The sequence below is a fragment of the Echiichthys vipera genome (assembly GCF_963691815.1).
Source record: "Echiichthys vipera genome assembly, chromosome: X".
In the NCBI taxonomy this organism is placed as follows: domain Eukaryota; kingdom Metazoa; phylum Chordata; class Actinopteri; order Perciformes; family Trachinidae; genus Echiichthys; species Echiichthys vipera.
Genome location: NC_139825.1, coordinates 46,360,230 through 46,377,743, shown reverse-complemented (window position 1 = coordinate 46,377,743; position 17,514 = coordinate 46,360,230).

Genomic DNA, 17,514 nt, shown 5'->3' with positions numbered 1-17,514 from the left:
GAATTTGTGATTAGAGATGAGAAGAATTAAGGATTGAGAAAGCGAGTGATGGAGAGGGTTGAGGTGAAAATTGGAGAGGAAAGGAGGAAGATGGAAGGTCTGAGTGAGGAGAAGGAAACAAGTCTGTTGGAGATCAATTGTGCTGTGTGAGGAACGGAGAAAAGTAGTAGAGGTTTCAGAAATGAAGATACAAGCCACGGGGGAAGGGCTGTCTCATCCTCAAAGACAAATCAATGTCAACTCTGTATCTGCACGGCCACCGGGAGCTACACACATATAACAGCTGCACATATCACATGCTGGTGCAACACACACCAGTTTCTCGCTAGCTCAGTCACGGTCTCTTTTTCTTCTGGTTTGTGTTTGTGTGTGTGTGTGTGTGTGTGTGTGTCTGTGACGAATACAGTTTTGTTTTTTTGGTTCTGTGCATGAAAACTGCATCAAAGGGGAATACAAGTACCTCAAATCCGTACTTACTTAAAGTGAAATTCCAGTGTAAAATCATGCACGGGTCTTCGGGTCATCGAATAAGCAATCAAGACAATTTTTTGTGTCTTTCAAAACACTCTCTGTTCACATAAAGCCCCCGCCACAGCGACTACCTTGTTGATCCAATACGGAAGTGCCAAAACGGCAGTTCTTCGAGTGGCCAGTAGGAGTAGTTTGCACAACAGAGCGGTTTCTCAGTAATGTCCAAATGAAAAGGCTGGAGAAAAAGACACCAATGCATCAGCCGTTGATTGGGATTCTGTAGTGAATGGAGAAAGGTTAATGGGTTATGAAAAATGTATCAAAGCCCAAATGAGTGCCAGTGCCTCCTTTTCAACAAAAGACTAGTTTAGCTGATGGGTGATAAACTTCCTAGAAAAGTAACTCACCGTGCACTCAACACCATTCCCATTTTCCTGCATTAGTACAGACCCAGCTCCCACCACCTTACTGTCCCCTCAGGCCGTCATCCTCTACAACTCCTCACTCGTGGGGAGAAGGAAATAAAGAGGACAGAAGGGAAGAAGTGGGAGCCGCTCACTGTGCAATTAATAATCTACTCATACACACCTGGACACTTATCTTCTTTTCTTTGTGCAACAACTTTATCCACCACTTAAGTGCAATAATTTAATCTTACTGCTCATTTCTATCATATACAGTCATACATATTTCATCTTGTACATTTCCTCTACATTTAACTAATGTATTTAGATAAGGGTTTATTGGTTAGCTTATACTGTATTTTTTTTATACCTCCCTTGTGTTTTTGTTAGCTGCTGGAAATTCAATTTCCTTGCGGAAGTCATCCCAAAGGGATCAATAAAGAAAAGTCTAAGCCTAAGTCGACTATCATCCACATATGCCTCAGACCACTCAAATGTAACTTTAGACTCAGAAGAGATGTAAGTGGAGAAGCCACAGAGGAGAAATTTCTACAAAATAGTAAATGATAATACCCCAATATATCCAGGAAATGAGAGAGTTCCTTTTTATTAGTTGGGACAGGAAACTAATCAACTGCCAGCACTTTAGCTCTTAGTGGCCTCACCTGTCCTTGGCCAACCACTTTACCTAGGTAGATAACTGTTGCTTCAGCAAACCAAAATGAATGGTCAAAGAAGCCCAAACCGAACGGTCAAACAGAGCCCTGATACGCTGAACATGGTCTTCCCACATGTCAATGTATATCACAACATCGTCTAAATACTCAGGGCAGCCCACAAGACCTGCCATCACCCGATTCATCAGACGCTGAAAGGTGGCAGGGGCATTACGTAACCCAAATGGATGTGATAAAAGAAGCAATCTCCGTAGCTCTAGAAGTTAAAGGAACCTGCCAGTAGCCTTTAAGTAAATCAAATTTACTGACAAACTGAGCAGACCCAAGCTGGTCGACATTTCGACATCTCAATGCATGGAGGTGGAAACAAATTAGGCTTGGTTACTTTGTTTACCATGCGTAGATCAGTGCATGGTCTAAATTTACCATCAGGTTTTTTAACTAACAAGCAGCGGGGAAGACCAAATAGATCCACATGGCTCAGCATTGTTATTTTCAACCATATATTTGACTTCTGCTTCTAAACGTTCATGTCTTTCAGGTGACATGCGATAAAAGCGTTGTCAGATTGGCTTGGCATCTTCGACCTCTATGTCATGTTCTATGAGAGCGGTGCGAGATGGAATATCTAGAAAAAGGCATCCTTTGATAAGAGTCACCAACTCTGTTCGCTTTGGTTCAGGCAAATGATCCAAAATAACTTCAATGTTGGCCAGTGACGAATTTCTAAGATGACCTCTCAAAAGCCCATCATCTGGTGTACAGTCTTCCTCATTGCCACTTCCAAATCAAGAGGCTGGGACGACGGACCCACTGCAACTGCGGCAGCATCTGAAGAAAGAGGCGAAACAGCATCTGCCACAGTATAAATAAGGAGAGATGTTAATATGACACAACTGCACTGACTTCCTCCTATCTTCAACAGTTATTGACAGTTCAGGTCAGACAGTTTTTAGAGATTGTATAATGCCTGAAAAGAGAGCCGACTAAAGGCAGAATTGCTAAATCTTGATCTCCTGGACTAAATTTGCGTCATTCTGTACGCCGATTATAGATGCCTTTCATTTTAGTTTGGCCGATTGTAGCTTTTCTCTGAACATTAGATTTTCTCTGTACAGGCGCTGCCTGAAACCATGGACATAGTCTATCAATTGGTTGGAGCCTCCTTGGCTTGCCAATCATTTGCAAGGATGCTAACGAGCCCCTAGCATAAGACCAAAAACCAGGTCGTCAGGACTGAAACCGAGACTCTCTTGGGACACTTCCCTAGCAGCTAACATCATCCAAGGTAACGGCTCCTCCCAGTCCCGATCCAACTCAGTACAATATGAACGGTGTGTGTTGTTTAGTGTTTGGTGGAACCACTGTAGAGCTCCTTGGCTTTGAGGATGGTAGGCACTGGACTGTGAATGTTTAACATTTAACTTCTTTAACACCTCAGAAAACAGTTTTGATGTAAAGTTCGACCACTGATCTTTACCAACAATAGATATAAACTGTGTCAGAACATTTAACACTGATATGGTTGTGAGGTAACTGCCCGCTTTAGAGCGTGCCAGTGTCCAACACAATCCACTATAAGGTGTTCAAACAAATGTTCAGCAACTGGAATAGGATACAGGTGTGCAGACGTTAACGCCTGACTTGGTTTTCTGGACAGCTGACATGTTTTACAAGTTTTGATAAATGCAGATGAGATATGTCTTTTCAAGTCGCCAAAAAAAGTATCTGCTAACACGTTCATATGTTTCCCTTACACCTAAATGGCCTGCTATGCCATCACGAGCAGTTTAAAGAACAGTATGCCTCAACCTAGATGGTATAACTATCCTCCCCACCTCGTCTCCCACAAAACAATCCCCTTGTGGCACCCATTTTCTCACGCACTTGCTACATCCCTATCAGGGAGAACTTGGCTGTACAGAGCCTGAAGGGTGGGATCATCTTTTTGTTCTTTCACCAGGTCACAAAAAGACAAAGGCAAATCAGTCACTAGAAAGACAGACTCACATTTTTTTAACTTTATCCTCCAGAGAGGTATCACCACTGGCAAGGCTTGAAGCAGGCGTTACAGCGCAGGCGCTAAACACCATATTAGAAGTGTTGGAAACCTCAGCACCGTCTACTTGTGAGATTGGGAAACCCTCCTGCATCACTTTTGGCCAAACTCGATTTCCAGCCAGGTCATTTCTTAAGATGACCTGTACTCCCCCCATAGGCAAAAAAGGACGCACACCCATGACCACATTGTCTCCCAGCAGATCCTAAAATAGTGTCAATTTATGTTGTGGAGCAGAGAAGACTGTCAAACCCATTCCTCGGACCTCAACACACTAACCAGTGGTTGTCTCAGGAGAGAAAGGCAGCGCAGACTGTACAATAAGTCCAGATCCCATGAATCTCTTAATATCTTTACATTTACTTTACTTCCACTACCAACAAGTGAAACGTAACCATCTGACACAGATGCTTTGTAACCGGGGTCTATCTCATCCGGACGATTTGTCTGATCTTGGTCAACAACAGGAGCTGTGATCACAGAGGTTTTTGTGTGTGCCCTCACGGCAGCAATAACCTTGGCCATTTCTCCTGCATGCCTAGATGCCACAGCCCCCAATGGTTTAGCTGGAACATAGCCAAGCTGTGACTTTTTTCTTAACACCGGACACTCATTTCTCCAATGTCCCTTACCAAAACAATAATTACAGATGTTGTCAGGATCAAACTTTCCCTGTAACCCATGGTCTGCCTTACCTGAGAACGTATCTGTCCCCTCTGTCAAATGTTTACTGTAATGAGCATTACTCTCACTGAAAGTAGAATCTCCATGACTGCGATTATCTACAACAAAAAACCTTTAAGGGTCACTACAAACTCCTCAACTAATTTAGCAGCCTCTGAAAGTTCCTCACGGATGCTGAACTTCTCCCCCTCTCTCTAAGGGAGACTCCATCCACCCTCCTGAGGAAACCCATTTCGGCCGCTTGCACCCGCGACCTCGTTCTTTCGGTCATGACCCAGCTTTCATGACCATAGGTAAGGGTAGGAACGCAGATTGACCGGTAGATCGAGCTCTTTTCGTCACAACGGTGCGGTAGAGCGACTGCAACATCGCCCCCGCTGCTCCGATTCTCCGGCGAACTCACGCTCCATCGTCCCCTCACTCGTGAACATGATCCCGAGGTACTTGAACTCCTTCACTTGGGGTAAGGACTCATTCCCTACCTGGAGTAGGGTAGGGAAAGCTCGGAGTAGAGCCGCTGCTCCTTTGCGTTGAAAGGAGCCAGTTGAGGTGGTTCAGGATCATCTAGTAAGGATGAACCCTGGGCACCTCCCTAGGGAGCTGTTCCAGGCACGTCCAGCTGGGAGGAGGCCTCTGGGAAGACCCAGGACCAGGTGGAGAGATTAGATCTCCACGCTGGCCTGGGAACACCTTGGGATCCCCCAGTTAGAGCTGGTTAATGTGGCCCGGGAAAGGGAAGTTTGGGGTCCCCTGCTAAAGCTGCTGCCCCCCGCGACCCGACCCCGGATAAGCGGATGAAGATGAGATGAGATGAAGATGAGATGAATGTTTGCTTACTTTCTGTTTATTTCTGTAAGTAGCGACAGAATCAGGCAAAATATTTTTAAATTGTTCAAACAAGAGTTTCTATCTGTGAAGCAGTGCACCACAGGTTAAAATGGATGGCACATGCAAACTCAGTGTGAGACTGCTTCTCCCTCCTAAGTAACCTAAATCTCTAACAATATGCCTCCGGTACCAACTCAAATGCCCAAAGTATAGCCTCTTTAACCAATCGGTAGTTTTTAGTATCAGTAACACTCATTGCAGAGAGAGTCTCCTGGGCTTTCCCAGTGAATACACACTGAAGCAGGAGGGTACGATCAGCATCACTCCATTGTCTTGCCTCTGCTTAAATGTTCAAACAGAAAGAAAATTACATTTTTGCATTAGCCTCAAACTATCAGCAATGTTAAACGATGGAGTAGGAGGAACATAGCCTACAGGATCTACAGCCTTTTGTGACCCAGGCAAAAATGTACCCTCACTCCAAATCCATCTTTTGTTTTGACTCAGCAAAAGCCATTTCCAGGTGCGCCTTCTGTCATAACCTTTCCAACTCTAGAGAGGTCTCCTGATCTCTTTGTAGTTGTAAAAAAAGCAGTTGCTTTGGCTGATCATATGTCCTAGCAAATACAGACATGATTACCATTTCTACCTTCAATGTGACCAACAATTCATCTTTGTTTAACTTTTTCGTTAGTTCCAGATTATAATAGTCAGACACTTTAAAAAGCTGATCTTTTTTTTTATAGGAATTTAGAAATTCTTCACTTGGAGATTTAATAGAAGACATTTTGAATATTTAAAGGGTATTTTAACCAGCACCAAACATTTAAACCACTAGATTTTGTCACTAGTTTCCGATATGTCAGATGGCAACTTTAAATCTGGAACCCAATCCCTCTGAGTAACTGCCTAACCAATACTAGCTAACTCACTTGACCCTAGTCTTCATGACTCGCTGTTGTGGTATTTTAAGCACTGAACCCAGTGACCCGGTTGAAATCCTGCTATGCCCTAAATAACCTGGACAGTCCTGAAGTACACCCGAGACAACTGCTCTACCCACTGACAGCACAAAAATAAACTAAAACAAAAAAGGGAAGACAACTAGAAATACCCTCATTTCAGAAAAAAGAGTGATATTACCAAAGCCAGCACATGCAATGTAACCCACATACTGGAACAGACACCAAAATCTGTGTGAAACTCCCTTTTATTCTTACCAACTTTCCAGAACCAGATCCCAGACAAGCCCCCATTTGTTACCATCGGGCTCAAAGATGGTAACAAAAAGGGAGGCCACACAGACATCAATGTTTCAAAAAGTAATTTATTAAACCAAAATCAACCAAATTAACTATTAATAACTGTAGAGTATTATCGTGTATTATATTATCAGTTGTGTTGGTAGTGTATGGATGAGTGGAAATATGGTGTAAGCATGTTGACTTAGACGTAGACTTAGGGCGTGATCACACTGTCCTCCCGGACCACGACCCGGACTTTAGGATACTTGTCCCCCCTCCCTCTCCCCCCCGCGCCTCAGCCCCGTTTGTACTCACACTACCTGGGCCTCGGCCAATACTTCTTGCTGTCCATACGCCTTCAAGCCATAACACGTCACACGCATTGATCGCGTGTGTGTGGCTTTGTTTACAAATCTTTCCACAGACCTCAGAGTTTTTGTGCGTCTTGTCGACTGTTTTTGAATATTTTCATGCGACCAAATCTGCAGTAAACACTCCACCTCCGCATCACACCAACATGAACCTTTCACCGCCATTGTTGTTGTTGTTAAATGTCCGCACATGGTCCGTCCTTCTATTTACATGTCCAAACAGGCGGACATAACGCTACTGCCGTAGGGCTCGTGCTCGTGCGCGTACACGTGCGCACGCTCGTGCTCGTACATGTGCAAACGGCTCCGCTAAAGCCCACCTATTTCAAGCGGGCCGTGGAGGGCCAGCTGGCCCCAGTTGAGCGCGGAGCGGGTGCGCTCACACTACTTAAAGGTACTAGACTTTAGCTGAAAAACCGGTTTTGGCCGCGGCCAAAAGGATAGTGTGATCACGCTCTTAGGGCGCGCTCACACTATCCTCCCAGACCGAGACCCGGACTTTAGGGTACTTGTCCCCCCTCCCTCTCCCCCCCGCGCCCCAGCCCCGTTTGTACTCACACTACCAGGGCCTCGGCCAATACTTCTTGCTGTCCATACGCCTTCAAGCCGTAACACGTCACACGCATTGATCGCGTGTGTGTGGCTTTGTTTACAAATCTTTCCACAGACCTCGGAGTTTTTGTGCGTCTTGTCGACTGTTTTTGAATATTTTCATCCGACCAAATCTGCAGTAAACACTCCACCTCCGCACCACACCAACGTGAACCTTTCACCACCATTGTTGTTGTTGTTAAATGTCCGCGCATGGTCCGTCCTTCTATTTACATGTCCGAACAGGCGGACATAACGCTACTGCCGTAGGGCTCGTGCGCGTGCACGTGCGCACGCTCGTGCTCGTACATGTGCAAACGGCTCCGCTAAAGCCCACCTCTTTCAAGCGGGCCGTGGCGGCCCAGCTGGCCCCAGTTGAGCGCGGAGCGGGTGCGCTCACACTACTTAAAGGTACTAGACTTTAGCTGAAAAACCGGTTTTGGCCGCGGCCAAAAGGATAGTGTGAGCACGCTCTTAGACTTAGACTTGATCCCTTTGGTATGACTCCCGCAAGAAAATCGAATTTCCAGCAGCTTACAAAAACACAAGGGAGGTATTAAAAAATACAAAATAGGATACCCAATAATCTTGTAGATGTAAGAATACAGGTCAAATAAAATTAACAGAAAGTTAAATCAGAGAAGTTAAATGTAGAAGAAATGTAAAATATAAAATATGTATGACTGTATATGACAGAAATGAGCAGTAAGATTAAATTGTTGCACTTAAGTGGTGGATAAAGTTATTGCACAAAGAAAAGAAGCTAAGTGTCCAGGTATGTAAGAGTAGATTATTAATTGCACAGTGAGTGCCTCCCACTCCTTCTGTCCTCTTTATTTCCTCCTCCCCCCGAGTGAGGAGTTGTAGAGGATGACGGCCTGAGGGACAAAGGAGTTCTTGAGCCTGTTGGTCCTACACTTGGGCAGGAGCAGCCTTCCACTGAACAGGCTCCCTTGGGTGCTGATGACGGTGTGCAGGGGGTGGCTGGCAATGTCCACAATGTCCAACAGTGTGTCCAGTGTCCTCCTCTCTGCTATTGTCATCAGTGAGTCCAGTTTCATGCCGACCACAGCCAGTCCGCCTGATCAGTTTATCCAGTCCGGAGGTGTCCTTCTTGGATATGCTGCCCCCCCAACACACCACAGTGTAGAAGAGGACACTGGTGACCACAGACTGGTAAAACATCTACAGCAGTTTGCTGCAGATGTTGAAGGACCACAGTCTCCTCAGGAAGTACCACCTGCTTTGTGTCTTCCTGTACAGGGGGCTGGTGTGTGTTGTCCAGTTCAGTTTATAGTCCAGCGGCAGCCCAAATGAAAGGTGCATCAAACCAAACAAAGGAGAAGCTGGTGGTGGTGCTGCAGCAGGCCTGAGTCAGAGTGAGCTCCCAGCTGGTAGGCCTTTTATGCCTTCAGGAGGCCACATCTAAAGAAGGCTTGGTTAATCAAACAAGGCCCTCCATACCTGCCAGTAAAGCAGTAGAGAAAAAGACTGGCAGAGAAGAGAGGCCGTACCAAGGGCTTGTTTACAAAAAAACATTCTAGTCTGTATGTTTAAGTCATATCTCCATGACAACACTTAGGAGGGTGAATATTTTTGTAACAGGCTAGTTTTTTTTATTTATTGGAGGTTAAAGTTTATTAATAATTAGGGGCTCTTGAGTGACAGTTAGCCTCTGGCCATCACTTCGCCTCTGAGGCTAGTTTTCAGGATTATCACGCTAACTCCCTCATTTCGACCTGGACTGGGGTTATACGTGAGGTGGGGTTACCATAAGTGACAAGATGGTTTGCACCTCCATCAACTGTACCAACAGATGGTTTAGGAACAAACCGTTAGCTAACGTTAGCTTTGTTATGCAAATAAAATAGCCACACCACTTGGACCATGACTTAGGGTCTGCTCACACTGTCCTCCCAGACCACGACCCGGACTTTAGGGTACTTGTCCCCCCTCCCTCTCCCCCCCGCGCCCCAGCCCCGTTTGTACTCACACTGCCTGGGCCTCGGCCAATGCTTCTTGCTGTCCATACGCCATCAAGCCGTAACACGTCACACGCATTGATCGCGTGTGTGTGGCTTTGTTTACAAATCTTTCCATAGACCTCAGAGTTTTTGTGCGTCTTGTCGACTGTTTTTGAATATTTTCATCGACCAAATCTGCAGTAGACACTCCACCTCCGCACCACACCAACGTGAACCTTTCACCGCCATTGTTGTTGTTGTTAAATGTCCGCGCATGGTCCGTCCTTCTATTTACATGTCCAAACAGGCGCACATAACGCTACTGCCGTAGGGCTCGTGCTCGTGCTCGTACACGTGCGCACGCTCGTGCTCGTACATGTGCAAACGGCTCCGCTAAAGCCCACCTCTTTCAAGCGGGCCGTGGACGGTCCGCTGGCCGCAGTTGAGCGCGGAGCGGGTGCACTCACATGGCTTAAAGGTACTAGACTTTAGCTGAAAAAACGGTTTTGGCCGCGGCCAAAAGGACAGTGTGATCACGCCCTTACAATACAGCCTACTATCTATGACACAAACACTAGATCCTAATCTGGAGCACCGGGAGGATTCGGTCTGTGAGGGTCGGTGGTTTGCAGTCTATGAGCATGGAAATGTGATTAATATAAGTTTAAATCATAGATCGTAAATGCTAACTGAATTTCACTCCTGGAGCCGATGTAATCTCCTCTAGAGACACGGGAGTGCCTGCACTCGACTCGCCGAGCCGGTGTTTTTTTTTTCCCGAACTTTATCCCCAAAGCAATTTCAGTCAAAAGCAACTGGACTTGGTTATTTGTCTAGAAAGACGTTTCACCTCTCATCCAAGAGGCTTCATCAGTTCATGTACGCATCTGACCAGGCTGGGACTGGTTTTGCTTTTGGACTGAAATTGCTTTGTGGAACGATGACCTGGACAAATGAGAACATTCACAGTCTTTCCCAAACTTTATTTCATATCATAGCCAGTGTAGTCTCCGCTAGAGACACGGGACTTCCACTCCTGTTTATCGAGTAACGTGTTCTGGTAGCCTAGCTACCAGAAGCTAATGTGGCTAATTCTGTAAACGTCACCCAGATGGCCGTATGTCCCTCCCCCCAACGTCACATCAATGCCCTTTTTTGGTAAGAGGAAATGAGGAGGAGTCTGACAAGATGGCAGCTCTCAGAGGTGAATATGATTGGATCAAGTAGAGAGAACAGGCCCAGACGGAGAGGCTACGTCCTTTTTTTATACAGTCTTTGGTTCATATACTACGTTGTGGGTGTTTCGGTTAATGCAAACTCTAATCATGCTACTGCAGAGGTTTGGTGTTATTTTGAGCAGTATTAAAAAAGACGTTTTAATGCGTCCAACTCGAGCTTATCCGTGTTAGCAACAGCAGGCTGTTAGTGTCTCTCCAGTAAATCTACGTTAATAGTTCATACACGAAAAAAATCTTCTTGATGGCTTATTTGATGACCCAATTTACCTTAAAAGACCCTGATCTTACACTGGAATTTCACTTTAAGTGCAATACCTAAGTACTAAGTTACATTTCCCCACTGATGGACACTGACAAACGTACAGAATGATTTTACTAAAAATGGTATTTGCAACAATTTCCTTCATTTATTTTCCACAATTCTTTTTTAAATTATTATTAAAGATTATTTTTCTGGTAGTTTTTCAAGCCTCTATTTTATAGGACATAAAGGAAGGAAATGGGGTGAAAGAGAGAGGGGGAGACACGCAGCAAAGGCACAAAGGCGGGTCAAAGTCGAACTTGCGGACGCTGCCCCGAGGACATTGAGCCGCTTTACATGGGGCGACTGCTCTAACCACTGTTCCACCGGCCGTCCCACAATTCTTTTGTTTTTTAATCAGATAAACACCTGTTTAATTATATCAAAAGGGAATATTGAAGATAAAAATAAAGAAAATAATGAGCACTGGGCGCTCTGATGTCACTGAGGCGAGATTTATGCATGTGTGTGTAGATTACTGACACACCTGGTGATCCATCATGACATGATTATATAATCTGTATCTGTCCCCACCCTATGTCTTCACATGAACACACACACACACACACACACACACACACACACACACACACACACACACACACACACACACACACACACTGTTGTAGCTCAGTGGAGGTCTTTACCTCTGGCTGCTCAGCCTTCTGTCTCTTCCTGGATGGACCGCAGAGACACAGCAAGGCTGATAGACTGACGTCAGTGTGTGTGTGTGTGTGTGTGTGTGTGTGTGTGTGTGTGTGTGTGTGTGTGTGTGTGTGTGTGTGTGTGTCTCACATATGAACCCTGGACAATTTCAGGAGAATCAGGTCCAGATACTTTCACACATGCAGCACATGACAGGCGATTCTCCGTCTATGATAAACCCACTAGTGACCATCACATAATTTTAGCGGAAGTGAGTGAATTTAAATATTTTAGTGTGTTAATTGATTCAAAACTACCAAATTCAATATCGCAAATTTTCGTTCCATCAGAAAATCAGTCTACAGAGGCTGCTAAGAAAGTTTTTACACTATGATTTTTAGTCCTCTGAATTATTGTTTGACAAGCTGGTGGCAGGCCAACTTGAGCACATTAAAACCACGTGAATCACAAAACAAACAAGCAATAAAAATTCTAGATAGAAAAAAAAAACAACACTCCCATCACTGTTTTAAAGGTCACTAACAATCTCGCTCCACCAGCACTTGCTGCTTACATCAACAGAAGAACAGATGCTGAACGTGTCACAAAGGGGTTGTCTTATTTTGTTGCAAAAAAGCACTTTAAGGGCGCACTCACACTGTCCATCCGTACCGTGCCCAAGCACGTTTCACAGCTAAAGTCTAGTTCGTTTGACCAGTGTGAGTGCAACGGCCCGTTTGGGAGAGGTGGGCTTTTGTAAAGCACGTTTGCACATGTACAAGCACGAGCGTGCGCACGTGTATGGGTACGAGCACGAGGCCTACGGCGGTTCTGACGTCATTTTATGTGCGCCTGTTGGGACATAGAAAAAAGAAGGAGGGACCATGCGCGGACATTTAAAACAATGGCGGCGAAAGGTTCCCGTTGGTGTGATGCGGAGGTGGAGTGTTTACTGCAGATTTGGTCGAAGAAAATATTCAAAAACAGTCGACAAGACGCACAAAAACTCTGAGGACTATGGAAAGATTTGTAAACAAAGCCACGCACACGCGATGACATCATCAATGCGTGTGACGTGTTACGGCGTGATGACGTATGGACAGGCAGGAAGCATTTGTGCGAGGCCCAGGTAGTGTGAGTACAAACGGGCCTGGCCTGCGGGGGGAGAGGGAGGGGGGGGACAAATACCCTAAAGCCCGGGGCACGGTACGGAAGGACAGTGTGAGTGCGCCCTTAGTCAGTCAGCGTGGATCGTCAAAACATACACATCTTTTACTAAGCAGTTAAGACAATGGATGATAAGTGCATATACTGTACATGTCAACACTAAACTAATCTGTTGTGACTGTGATCTATTGGCTAGCATTCACAACATACTATGTATTTGTTTTTCTCTTTTCTTCACTGGTGTTTTGTATTCTGCGCTCTACCTGTTGTGTTTGTTGTATTGAGTTCTGCCCTGCTAATGTCGTTGTTCTTTGTATTGTTTATTGTATATATGGTGTATATATATATATATATATATATATATATATATATATATGGCTATATTCTGTAAAGTCACCCATACAGCCGTATGTCCCTCCCCCCAACGTCACATCAATGCCCTTTTTTGGTAAGAGGAAATCAGGAGGAGTCTGACAAGATGGCAGCTCCCAGAGGTGAATATGAATGGATCAAGTAGAGAGAACGGGCCCTGACGGAGAGGCTACGTCCTTTTTTTATACAGTCTTTGGTTCATATACCACGTTTTTGGTGTTTCGGTTAATGCAAACTCTAATCATGCTACTGCAGAGGTTTGGTGTTATTTTTGAGCAGTACTAGTGTTTAAAAAGACGTTTTAATGCGTCCAACTCGCCGCCCCGAGCTTATCCGTGTTAGCCGCAGCAGGCTGTTAGCGACTCTGCAGAAAATCTAGGTTAATAGTTCATACACAAAAAAAATCTTCTTGATGGCTTATTTGACGACCCAATTTACCTTAAAAGACCCTGATCTTACACTGGAATTCACTTTAAGTGGTAAGTGATGGAAACTGACAAAATTACTGAATGATTTTACTAAAAAATGGTATTTTCAACAATTTCCTTCATTTATTTTCCACAATTCTTTTTTTAAATTATTATTAAAGATTATTTTTCTGGTAGTTTTTCAAGCCTCTATTTTATAGGACATAAAGGAAGGAAATGGGGTGAGAGAGAGAGGGGGAGATACGCAGCAAAGGGACACAGGTCAAAGTCTAACTCGTGGCCGCTGCCCCGAGGACATTGAGCCGCTTTACATGGAGCGACTTCTCTATCCACTGTGTTGAGCATGTGTTGTATTAATTTGCACTGTTCCTTCTTAAATAAACTGAATTGAATTGAGTCGAATTGAAGATGTTCTCTAACGCCGTTTTATTAGGTTTGTGTGTGTGTGTGGGGGGGACGCTTGGGTAGAGAGCACACAGGGGGGAAGACATGACATGGTTACGGCACGCTGACGGAGTCGGTTTAGCCTTGGTCACTCTCTTACCATTCTTTGAATTTGTACAGCATCAAAGCAAGAGGACCGACCAGTGAAGCTACTTTGGCTTTTTTATTATCTCAAAGAAAGAAACCAATTTTGTATTAAACTAGCTCCTCCCCAGGAGTCCTTGAACCCAAGTGAAGGAGTTCAAGTACCTCAGGATCATGTTCACGAGTGAGGGGACGATGGAGCGTGAGTTTGGCCGGAGAATCGGAGCAGCAGGGGCGGTGTTGCAGTCGCTCTACCGCACCGTTGTGACGAAAAGAGAGCTGAGCCGGAAGGCAAAGCTCTGGATCTACCAGTCAATCTTCGTTCCTATCCTCACCTATGGTCATGAAAGCTGCGTCAGGACCCAAAGAACCAGGTCGCGGGTACAAACTGCCGAAATGGGTTTTCTCAGGAGGGGGGCTGGAGTCTCCCTTAGAGAGAGGGGGAGAAGTTCAGCATCCGTGAGGAACTCGGAGTAGAGCCGCTGCTCCTTAGCGTTGAAAGGAGCCAGTTGAGGTGGTTCGGGCATCTAGTAAGGATGAACCCTGGGCGCCTCCCTAGGGAGGTGTTCGAGGCACGTCCAGCTGGGAGGAGGCCTCGGGGAAGACCCAGGACCAGGTGGAGAGATTATATCTCCACACTGGCCTGGGAACGCCTCAGGATCCCCCAGTTAGAGCTGGTTAATGTGGCCCGGGAAAGGGAAGTTTGGGGTCCACTGCTAAAGCTGCTGCCCCCGCGACCCGACCCCAGATAAGCGGATGAAGATGAGATGAGATGAGATGAGACTAGCTCCTCCTCTTACCACTGTAATAAAGCTTGATGATAAACTTTATTGTTTCCAGAGCACGGGGGTAGAGTAAGAAATTCTGCTCATGGTATGAGCGGTACTGGAGCGAAATTGGAAATCAGAACATTTAAAAAAACAGCTCTGTGCTTTATCCAAAGTCCCCACCCTCCTTCGCTCATACCTTAATCGTTTCTGTTGTAATCCACAATACGAACTATGATGCCCATTCTGTCAAACTGTCACCAACACGGGACAGATAATTCCTCCGTTTTACACCTTTCTGTAAAACTCATTATGGAAAAAATCAGGTCAAAATCCAGATCAGGCGTCAAAATGAAAAGAAATGCAAATAAAAAAACAGAAAGAAAAAGAAGAAGGGATGACTGAAAGGTGTTAAAGAAGAGAGGAGGGAGAAAACACTTTAGACCTGCTTTACTCTACTCACAAAAGTTGAAATTTTAATACCCAGTGTGGCAGGATTATGTCGGAATAACGCACACTCAATTGCATAATCTCAGTTGACTACATGGCTGTGTGTGTGTGTGTGTGTGTGTGTGTGTGTGTGTGTGTGAGAGAGAGAGAGAGAGAGATCTTATACTTGGAGTGATTTAAAAAATATCCGATTTGAACATTGAGAAAACCCCTCCCTGTTATTTTGCATCTCTCCTCGTCTCTCCGCCATAATCCTTCAGTTTTGTGTCTCGTTCTTTGGCGAGTCGCTTTAAACACGCACCACAGGGAAGCGTCTTCTCATCCTCAGCGTGTTCCTTAATTATTCCTTTTTTCCTTTCCCATTCACTCTCTCTTCCTCTCCGAGTGGTCTTGTCATCTCACATCAGTGTCAGCTGATCCTGACGTCGCTACTGAAACTTGCAGTTGCCCTGGCAACGCCCTGGTTTGGGCAGGGCAGGCAGCCGAGCAGGCAGGCGGCATAGACGTGACCTTTATGTCCTGATCACACTGTCCAGGTCAAGGTCCAGTTTTATTACGGGATTTGTGGCTCATGGTTTCTAAAGTAGATGTGTGTAAGTGTAAAGAGAACTGACCATTGTGGCAGACAGGTAGACAGACAGGTGAAACAACTGCTTTAAAGTGTAAACATACAAATGTTGGTCTTTTTAAGGCTAACCCTTCTGATTTTACACATCAAAATGTATTTCCAGGTCTTGGAGAGCAGCACTGCAATAACAGCACCAGCCGTTTTTTAGTAAATCCCTCAAAAAGCAATTTTTACCTTCGGGTGACAAAGCCCTCTAGCGGCCGTAAGAACCATAAGTCTTGTTTATCTGTCTGTAGCAAAGGTGTTGATGTATGATGTTGTTATAGAGCCACAAAGTCTTCAGATAGAGGAGGTCAGCGTGGAAGAAGTGAACAAGAAAACACAGAAAATTGCCTTTTGTTTGATGGTATTGGCTGCTGTAACCATGATAACACATTGTCAGAGTAGTCATTTTGACCTGAACATTGATATTTCCTCATTTTTGTGGTAAAAGCAAGCCTTAACCCCATGTTACTGTTAAGTTTAATGTAACACCCTTTCAAAATACGCTTTCCCCGGTCTAAAACGATCACGCCTTTCTTCAGTGAGACACCTTTACATCGATAGGAAAGTGTTGAAATGACAATGACGTTGTTGTTCTTTAGACAACAGGGAACACTGCACCATGTCATAGAAATACGAGGCTTGGACCTGCAATTCATATTTTGAAAGGTTATAACTGCACAACAGTTGTAAAAGCCATAATGTTGACATCAACACATCAACACATCATAAAATTGATTTCATTTTCAACAGTGATGTCTTACATTGAATTGAGTTTTTCTTATTATCAGAAAAATTATCATTTTTCGTAAGGATGATCTCTAACCTTAGCTGTACTTCAGTCTTTCTCATTCATCTTTGACCGCTTGTCCCTGTCGGGGTCACGGGGGGCTAGAGGCGATCTCAGCTAGCATCGGGCGTGAGGCGGGGTCCACCCTGGACAGGACGCCCCAGTCTATCGCAGGGCACATAGAGACGAACCGAGACAGACAACCATTCACACCTACGGGTGATTTAGAGTCATCAATGAACCGAACATGTGCACGTCTTTGGACTGTGGGAGGAAACCGGAGAACCCGGAGAAAACCCACGCAGACAAGGGGACAACCGGAGAACCCGGAGAAAACCCACGCAGACAACATGCAAACTCCACACAGAACGGCCCCCAGTCGGGATGCAAACTTGAAACCTTCTCCCTGTGAGGCGACAGTGCTAACCACTACCCCACCGTGTAGCCCCAGTCTTCCTCAGAGCTCCTGTTTTCTTTTCGGGTATGACGTGTTTTTAAAAACACCTGACCGGGCGGGGAAACTTCAAAGTAGGATGTCTAACAGTTTGCATTTTTTTATTTGTAAAGTACGGCACCGTGACATGAAGGGCCTGGCATCAGGGTTGGCAACGGTGGTAAAATCTGACAGGAGGAGCTCTTAACCTGAAGTAATACTGTGACATTTTCATATATATAAATGTCAGTTGTTACCTCCAGTTAATAAAACTGAACAGTGTTTTCACCTACTGTTCTTTAATACTGGCACCACGTCTTTATTTATTATTATTTTATCCTAAAGGAAAAGCTTCTCCTTGTGTTGCTGGATTAATGTCATTAATGCAAATTAATTAATTACCCTTTCCTGGTAGTGAAACTCCAGGAAGGGTTTGTTTTTCATAGCCAAGTACAACAGAATAACTTAATCAACAACATATATATATATATA